Consider the following 10,072-nt stretch of genomic DNA (forward strand, 5'->3'; position numbering starts at 1 on the left):
TTTTCTATTTAATTTCTGGGAATTAATATGTATATAGGTATATACGGAAAACAAAAGCCCACTCACTGGTAATTAGAAGGGTCGTAGCCCCCCTGCCTCGAGTGTGTACGCTCGTCCTCGGAATACGAATCACCTAAACGCGACAAAGTTACGAAAACGTTAATTTAAAAGCACCTAAGCAACTTCTCGTAATAACTTCTCATACATTGCTCAAATTGGACAATTGAATATACCAACGTGACCTACACAACCTCAGGATCACACCCATATTTTTAGAAAAAATTTTGGACCACGCGCCTGAACAGGCACGGACCTACGCGCCCCCCACGCGCGGCCACGTGCACTGCACACTGACGGTGTCAACAGACGCCGTCAGGAATATTCCGTCAAACTGACGGAATATTCCGTTAAATCTAACCAGATTCCGTCACTGCCGTTAGGAATATTCCGTTAGACTTAACGGAATATTCCCCTTTCTTCTCCGGCGAGACGCCGGCGCCGGCGACGGCGCCGGAAAACTGGGTAATTTTCAAACTAAGTTTTCTCCTTCGTTTTTCAACCATTTTTCACGATCTTTATACCAAAATGAAGCCTAGGACTAGTAGAACAACGTTAGACTAGTTTTAAGGCCTAAAAATTAAGGAATCTCACCTGCAACAACGATCCAAGTTCGGCCAACTTCGAACCTAGCCTTCCCAACGTCCAAATTCACCCAACGAACCACTCCGAGGCTCCTTGGGACCTCACAAACACATCTACAAGCTTAGAAATTCCAAAAACACACTAGTTTAGGTTTGCATGAACAGTACATAATTCGGCCATTGTTGAAACGACGTGAAAACGTTCGAATTCTTACCTGGAATTGGTATGGTTGTGCTCCTCACAACCTCACGAGTTTAATGGTGTAATTGGTTTCTTGATTGGTGGAAGTTTGAGTAGGTTTGTATGTATGGTCCGTGTGTTTGCAGAAGGAAGAAGAAGAAGAGAGGAAATGCACTCGGGGAGAGAGAGAGAGAGAAAGACAGAGTGAGGGAATGAGGGAGGGAATCCCGGAAAGAAAAAGAAAATGTATGAGTGTGGGTGGTCCTACACACCACACCATACAACACTAAGCTTAAACGAATAGATTAGGGGTAAAATTGTAATTTCAATGTACGTTTCAATATTTCCGGGACGGGATGTTACAGATTTTGTGCCACCAAATTGTGAAACATCCCACATCGGTCGTATCTCTGAAAAAAGAAGAGTTTAAATATTTCAACCCACTCCAACTAATACCGAATTATGATAATACTCCACACCTGTCAAACTGTGCAAGTGGTAGTTAACAAGTTGGGGACAATATCAATATTGTTGGAAGTGATGACCTTCGACCCGTCTATCTGATAATCCTACACAAACTCTCATGAAACTTAAATCTCCTAAAACAAAAAGTGAAAACACGTGCCCTAAAAAGGGTTATTAAAATGTCAATGAACTTCATTAAAAAAAAAACTTGTCAATGAACTTGAATAATATGTTTATAAAAAAATTAATTGATGATCAAGATGAACTCAAAAAAGTTTAAATGATCAAGATGAACACCAAGTCAAGCAGCATGCATGGAGTCATAGTAGAGACGTGCATGGACCAGATCCTAAGCTTAAACACTTAATTCGCATGTAATATGTAAATTGATGTTTATTGACTAGTCCACAGCTTAGACGACCAATACAAAGAGATCCAGCTTGTTCTAATTCTGCCAAATCAGGGATCAAGATATGTTTTTCACTTCTAATTAGTAATCAACGTTGGTTTTTATTGTATGATCATGACGTTTTGTTGAATGTCAATTACTTCATAATCCTCATAGTCCACCAAATTTGTATGCAGTTGAGTAATGAAATATACAAGTAAAGACAATTGACTTCTCTTATTTCTGTCCAACTTGATATTTTTCGTTTTTTACTACACACGGGAGTTTTATACGCTTTGATTCTTCGGATATTTGATTGCAAAAATAACATATTAACCCTCTAATCTGATATTGAAAAAAGAAGTCACAAAACAAATAGTTTTAATTGACAGCCTAACACACTAAAACTAACTATAGTCTAAATTGATAGTCTAACGTAGTAGAACATACTATCAGAGAACATAACATTTCTTATCGAGCAACACTTTTTCTATTATTCATGCATAATTATTTCATCCATTAATTAATATCAAGGCATAATTGGTTATCTAATTATTGTATATGTTATACATCTGTTTTTTTTTTTTTTTTTAATTAATCGTTTAGATCTGGTAGAACGGGAAAGTAGCTAGATTTGAATACAGGTATTCGGTTGAAATAGTGTGAGATAATGACATGCACATGATGGATGTAGAATGCACATGTCAAAGTAAGACGGTTTAGCTTTGGCTGCTTGCTAAGCTGGCCCATGCATGCATGAGAGAGAGAGAGAGAGAGAGAGAGAGAGAGAGAGAGATGTCTGCAATTGCATTCCGTTTGAATAAGGCAAAAAATGCAGCCCCAAGAAAGCTGGAAAAAGTGCATGCAGATAACGATTTGTAGTTTTATTAGGATAAAATCTGGGAAAAGCAAATAAATGTGTGATTCCAATTAAATTGAATTAAAATGATAAATCAGAAGGAAAATAGCGTTGGGAGGTTTTGAAGCGTATGGGTATGGTATGATCGGTGCTGGTAGGCCTTTAGAATTAAGATTACTGAAAATATGACTTTAGCCCCTGAAACTCAAGTTTCTTTACATAAAATCCGACATAGTCTTTTTATCTGAATAAAACCCAAAGACTATGCTCCACATAAGTAAATTCATTAATTTTGTTTGCCTTTACACATTTTTTATTTTTTAGATGCCTAAAATACCCCTAATTACCGTTTTGACGTAGACATTTAATTCTATGCAGATTTGAAGGGAGAAATTAATAAAAAGAAATGTATTAATGTTTAAAATCATTGCATTAATATATCAAAACAAACTGTATGTTAAGGCAAAAAAGAACTAATAATGTTATACTTTCCTTAAGAGTTTGTAATTGTTTTTTAAATTTGCATAAATTTAGACAATTTTAATTTAATCTTGTCATTTTCTTACCAAATGAAAATTTGGAAGAGCACTATAAAATAAATTACCTATATTTAAAAAATATAGGTAAATTATTTGGACATGTGCATTAGTAATAAATTTGCCATGTATATGTAATGATACATGCAAAATAATTTACTCCAGGGTACCCTCTTGGATTATTGTATGTCGTCTTCTTGACATTAATAAAGTCACTATCATTTCAACTCAAAAAAAAAAAATTACTTATAGAATAAAAAATGTTATTTGATTCAAAATAAATTTATCTATATTTTATATGAGAATATAGGTAAATTTTTCCACACACACACATATATATATATATTAGTAGTAAAATATGCCCAATATATATAATAATGCATGAAAATAATTCACCAACAAATAAAGGAAATTTGATTAAAAATTAATATATCTACTACTTTTTGTTTATGAATTTCAATTTATTTTTTTATACTACAAATATAATGTACCTACAATATAATTTACCTATTGTTTAATCTTATAAGAAAATAATGTATCTACTATTTTATTTTATTTATTTATTTATTTATATTTTTTGTCGAATATGTACTGTTTTATTTTAATGGAGATAATTTGTCTTGGTTTAATTTTTACGAAATTATTTAGGCACTGTTTAACTTTCCCAAAATAATGGAACTACTATTTTAATTTACCTACAAAATAAATACTATCTGATTCAAAATTAATTTACTTATATTTTACATATAAATATAGATAAATTGTTTTTAACAAGCATATATGATAACAAACAAAAAATGCCTAATGTATGTAATAATCTAGGTAAAATAATTTACCTACAACATAAAAGAATATTAATTGGTTTTTTGTTGTTTTATAAAACAATATTATTATTTGATGCAAAATAACTGATTGTACAAAGGATTTTTCTTTCCAAACGAAAAATGTGCCCATAAATTGTTTATGAACATAGCTAAATTTATATATATATATATATATATATATATATTCCTAATATTGATCATACAAGAAAGGTAAAATTTCCATATGGGGTTAATTGCTAATCATAATTAGGGTGGGTAATAATATTTATTGACATAACTAGAGTTTTGTGGCATAAGTTGTAAATATGTGATGATAATTGGTTACATATTTGTCTACATGATACTCTATTTGAAATTTGGATTTTATTTAGAAGTTTAATATTATGTGGGTTTTTGTTTGGAAAATAAGAGTTTCAGGGCCTTTTTCTAAAGAACCCTTAAGATTATGCCTTCATTTGTTCTCAGCCTTGTTCAACTGCCAGCTGATCATCTCATCTTGATCTTACCCATTCGGATTTGGAATTTCCAATACTAATAGGGACCACAAGCTGCCTGTCGGTTTCTGCCAATGACTTTGGAATCTTCCTTTAGTTGGCTATATATGTTGTAGAGCAATTACAAAGAATAAGTCCACCGTTATCGTGACATATCCACTTAATAATATTACACGTATCCATACGTTCAAATGTGCGTAAAAAAAATAATAACTAAATAATTAAATCTTTGAAGTATTTATAACATGAGTGAATGAGTTTTTTACATGGTCACAGTTCAAAAACTTGATTTTTCTGTTTCAGGTTTATGCCATAATTTACGTGTATGAGATATACTAAAACACAATACTTCAAGTACCTAGCCGATCCTAAACTTTTAACTCATGTAGACTCTATTGAAACTCAAGATTCATTGACAATTATATTGGTTTACTCGTACATAAGCAACTCATGCTAGTCGTTTTTATGCTTGAACAACTAGTTGTTTTTCCACTTGAACAATGACAATAAAATATAAAGCACAAAAGAGTACAAAACACACAAAATTTCTATATATCATCATCAATGTTTTATGCAAATAGGAAAAGAAAAGTGTTCCATTTCATGTTTCTTTTAATTTAAAGCGAAAGTTTGCAGGATTGAAGTTAAATTGAAGTTCACGTAAGATGAAGGGTTTCTTGACGTAAAAGGGAACATCAGATCTCATTCATTTTGTTGAGAGGTGGGAGGGGTAATGGTTGGAAGTGGCGGTTGAGAAACTCTTTGCTCCCTGTAGCTTTCTGTTACGTGGAGCCTTTCAACAGAGACTTTGTAACCCAACAACAAGAATATTATTAACCACGGAATAGTTCAATAGATGAGGACGAATTTAAGGTTCGTATTTTATTTGTCTTAGGTTTGATTCCTGGTATTTGTAACTCACACAATAGTGGACATGGGAGGTTGTAATGCTTCTCAGAATCTTCCTAGCATTCGGAATGTTAGACTGTCATAGCGAAGCCACTAACTGATCCATTTTAGAGTAAAAAAATATTATTGGACAATATGTTATCTTAATTTTATTTATTAAAAAAGCATAATATGTGTCTTTTTTTTTTAACAAAAAACTATATCTACACTAAGGAGGAAGGGGGAGGACTTAGCCTCATAATTGGCTAGCAATAATGTGGTTCAAATTTGCCTTTGGTAAGAATTGGACCTAAAATCTCTCATTTACACGTAAATAGGAATACCACTAAACTGTTGTACTAAGTCACAATTAATCAATGTTAATTATTATTGTTTGTTTTCTTCTTATAAATTAGAATTAAGCGGCAGGAGATTCTTATTCGTTAGGGTTGGGATTAGATTACACGCTACTTACAACTGTTTTATTAATCTCAGCATAGTTGACTTCACCTTTCTTTTTTTTTTCTTTTTTTCTTTTTTATTTTTGTTGGGAAGAAAATTGTGGGTAAAATTGATATATGTCATGACATTATTCAGATACGGTGGCTGGGTCACCCATTCAACAATTAATTCGTTCTCTCATTAAAAAATCAAAACACAAGTCATTTTCTTATATTTCATAAAAAAGTTATAAAATTCGTTCGAAAGTGCTTTTAAAATAAATATTTTTAAAGATGTTATTTTTTAAATTATTGCACGTTCTACTCAGGCCACCGCGTATGTCGACTAAAGAAACCAAAGAAGCAGAAAAGAAAATAAACTCTTGGCCAAAGAGCACATGGTTTATGAGGTTTCTTATTTAGCCTGTAAAATAGTGTGAGAGTTAATTTCCAATTCCAACGAAGCATGGCATAATTGACTATGATATGTCATTGACCCATGACCAACCCTATCCAGGTAAAGAGGAAGAAGATTGGAACAATATTCAAACTATTTATTTTCTTTTTCTTTTTATTTATTTAATTATATCTCCAAAATAATTCCCAATAATTATTCCCACCCACATTGGAGATGAAGAACCTATTCGGATTTACAGGTTTGCAATGGTGCAATGCAAGACCCCAAGTTGCCTAAGGGATTATCATGTAGAACTTTTAATTTTAAGGACATTAAGGTGATGCTAAAATTATTTATTTAAAGTTTTGCAACACTTTGTCACTTAGTATTATGGTTTAGTAAATTTTTTTTTTATTTCTCAGTGAGAGACCTCAAGTTCGAATGTTGAAAATTACGAGTTGGCAACTAATTTATTTCCCCACTCTTCTTAGTGTGTGTGTGTGTGTGTGTGTATCGTTGTGAGTGTAAATATATCGTTGTATATATATAAAAAAAAATTTGCAAGACTTATGATCACTATTGTCCACGGAAGAGTGGGTGACGGCCATTGTGAACTATTGATCGATCGAAAAAACTATTGTGTATAATCTGACATGGTAAACTAACGTGATCTTATCAATTTACTCGAATTACAACCCTTGATCAGCAAACATCTTTATACAAAGTGTATAACATTAATATTGCATGGCAAGCTCATGTGATATTGTCAATTTATATACTTTGATTATAACAACACATGGCGGACAACATCTTTATACCAAACGTATAATATTAATTAACAAACACGTGCTATAACTTGAATTCAATGGTAAATATTGTAAAACCATTTGTGAATGACAATGAATTATGCCGAGAATCTTGGATAGAGTAGTTGACTTGATAATCAAGTTAATGAAATCTTTCATGATTCTTGGAGCCTTAAGGGAATAAACATATTGGAGTCCTAATTACTTGCAATCAATTTATGGGCCTTTTATTAAGAGAATACAAGGTATAAGAGTCACGATGGGACTCTAATTGATTAGAAAAATTAGGGTGGATATCCTTTCCGTTAATAGGGTGGAATTGGTTGAAACCCTAGCTATATAACCAAGAAGAAGTCCCTGCTTCCATACCGGAATCTCACAAAACTACAAACCTATTTCGCTAGTAGAATTCATAAAGAGGTATTGGAAGTAGAAGACTACTTCAACTTTGCACCAAAAGCACTCATGGCAACAGGTAAGTATTTCACGATCATATGCATGCATGCCATGCCACATGCATATGTGAGTACAGTCTGCATATTGTTTTCTTTTGTTATCCTAAGACCATCCTGTTAGATCTTGGGATATTCTTACAAATATCTCAATGGAACTAAGAATATAATAGACACCCTAGATACTCATTAATAGTGTTTTAGATGGTCTTTAATGCATGAGAAATACTCTCATGTTATCGGTGATGTCAAATGACAAATATCTATTTGATAACACTCTCTGAATACACAGTGACTAGTGATAAGCTCATATTTATATATATTTTATATCAAATTCACTTGTCTTTTCTTAGTTAGTTCCTTATATTTTTGAGATATTTACTTTGTTTTTGTGTTTTGTAGGATTTGTCAAGCAAAGAAAAGAAAAATAGCACAAGTGGGATTTTAAGTAACAAATTCGTCAAAACTGCCTGTGCACGTCAGCTGACTTTGGAAGAAAGTTGTGGACAGCTCAGAATGAATTAGAGTATGAGGCTTATATGGTTGGAAAGCTACGGATATCTATTTTCAGGAGCATTTCACGGATTACTAATATCATTTTTCTAGAAGAAGTTATGGTCATTTTAACACTGAAAGGTTCCCAAGAGGCTGAGCAGTTTGTAACTGACAAGAAAGCATTGAAAGCAATAAATCCAATAAATCTAGCAGCCAAAACTGATGCAATCAAGAACAAGCCAGCTGACACCTATTCAAATATCAGAGGAAATGGAATTAAAGATGAGGATTAAGAGGGAGTAATTGGCATAAAGGCTACCCAAGGAGTTACAATTGTTTTACCATTTCCTCTCATTTATTATCATCACTAAATGGCTATTAGTGGGTGAGTTAAGGAGAAGAAAATGATGCGGCAAGAATTGGTTTAAAAGTAGTGTTGGGGAAGGAAGGAAAGAGGAAGCCTCAGTCGATTTCTTTCGGTTCTATTTTCTCAAACTCATGTCTATCTTTTGTTTTAACTTAACGATTGTGTAACTAAATTTTTAGTAGTTAGGGGCTGTTTTGAAGCCCCAAATATGATTGCAAGTTTGTTATGACATTTCGTTTGAATTACTTTTATGAACGGATGAAAATTAATTCACTACTTGTCTCATTGATGAATTTTTTATGTGTTTTCTACGGATGCATACTTAGTAAGCATATCTAGGATTGAAATGCTATGAATATGTGTGTGCCTGCCCTTGTCGAATAAGGATCTACATATGTTCTAGAGTAGTACTTGTTAATTGCGATTAACATGTGAACCAATTTCTAGTATAAGTAAGACAACGCCAGTACTTACGATGCCTTGTGATGACTCAAACTCTTTTTGTTCTTAATGATTTCTACTTGTTAAATCTATGAACACACCATTCTAGATTGCATGTTAGGGACTAAGTTAAGTTGAAAACGTCATTCTCTTAACATACTACATAAGAAAGAGTAATAGGTTAAGTTCTAACATTGAGCCAACTTGAGCATCTTCATCCGGAAATAAAAGGAATTTGAATGAAACATAACATGTTTGTATGATTATTTGGTGGTGGATAGCAATTCCCCTAACTCGTTTTTCTTAATTTGTGAACTACTTAAATCTGTTTCTGTTCTGTTTTTGTTCGATTTAATTTAAATAGCAAATCAACTCCAAAAATCCCAAAAAATTGTGTGAGTGTAGCTCTGTGTGTCTAGTATCTACATATAAAATTTCGTAGACTTTAGATAAGTGTAAGTCAGTCTAATAATTATTTTTCAGTGGCTGGTCAGTAGGGACAACAGCCCAGTTTTTGTGACATTTTAAGTAGTTAGATAAAACAATCTTCTGCGGGAAAGACCCTTATTTTCATATGCTACAATTGACAAATCTTATTGTTAATAAGGAAAATTAATAGGATATTTATGTGCTACTTTGTGCTGTACTTTTAATCCTATCAACTAGACCTGTGACGCTACTAAAACTTGCATTGGTTTCAAGAGAAAACCTCATCTAATGTAATAACCAAATTGTCATATTTGAGTATATAAATGGGGGCCTGTTATTAGGCAACTATTAGAATTTAGTTGGACACATAAACCAAACAAGCAAGTAAAAGTGCAAGTGCCTTCAAATGTTGGGGTAGGACGTGGGAGTCGTAGGACCACCACTCTTTGTCTATTACATTTCTTTTGTAATTCAATTGTTTTGGGAAAATACCATTTTTTGGTCATTTGAAGTTTTAAATGCAAGGGGCGGAAAAGCTGTTGTTGATGGAGCCGTTAAACTTGTTAAATTGGGAGGGACATAAAATTTGAGAATCTCTTCACCAGGGTCCATAAATGATGGGGACATCACTATATTAAGACCCATGGGCCCTTGATTTGAAATGAATGTGGGGGCCATGATAACATGGGCCCAAGGTGCCATTGTGGTATTTGAGTTTCAGATGTAAACCATGGTTGCCAAGAGGAATGAATGCACAAAGAAATTTAGATTGGGTTGCCTAATTAAGATGACTTTCACACAAGAGAGCAATTAACATAGAACAGGTTCACCATTGCACAATTTTCTAATTTAGGTTGGGTTACCTAATTAAGATGACTTTCACACACGAGAGCAATTAACATAGAACATGTTCACCATTGCACGATTTTCTAGTCTAATAATATAATATCATATGAAGAGAAACTTACA

This window comes from Pyrus communis, chromosome 11 (assembly GCF_041283825.1).
Source record: "Pyrus communis isolate YQ-2024b chromosome 11, ASM4128382v1, whole genome shotgun sequence".
Classification (NCBI taxonomy): domain Eukaryota; kingdom Viridiplantae; phylum Streptophyta; class Magnoliopsida; order Rosales; family Rosaceae; genus Pyrus; species Pyrus communis.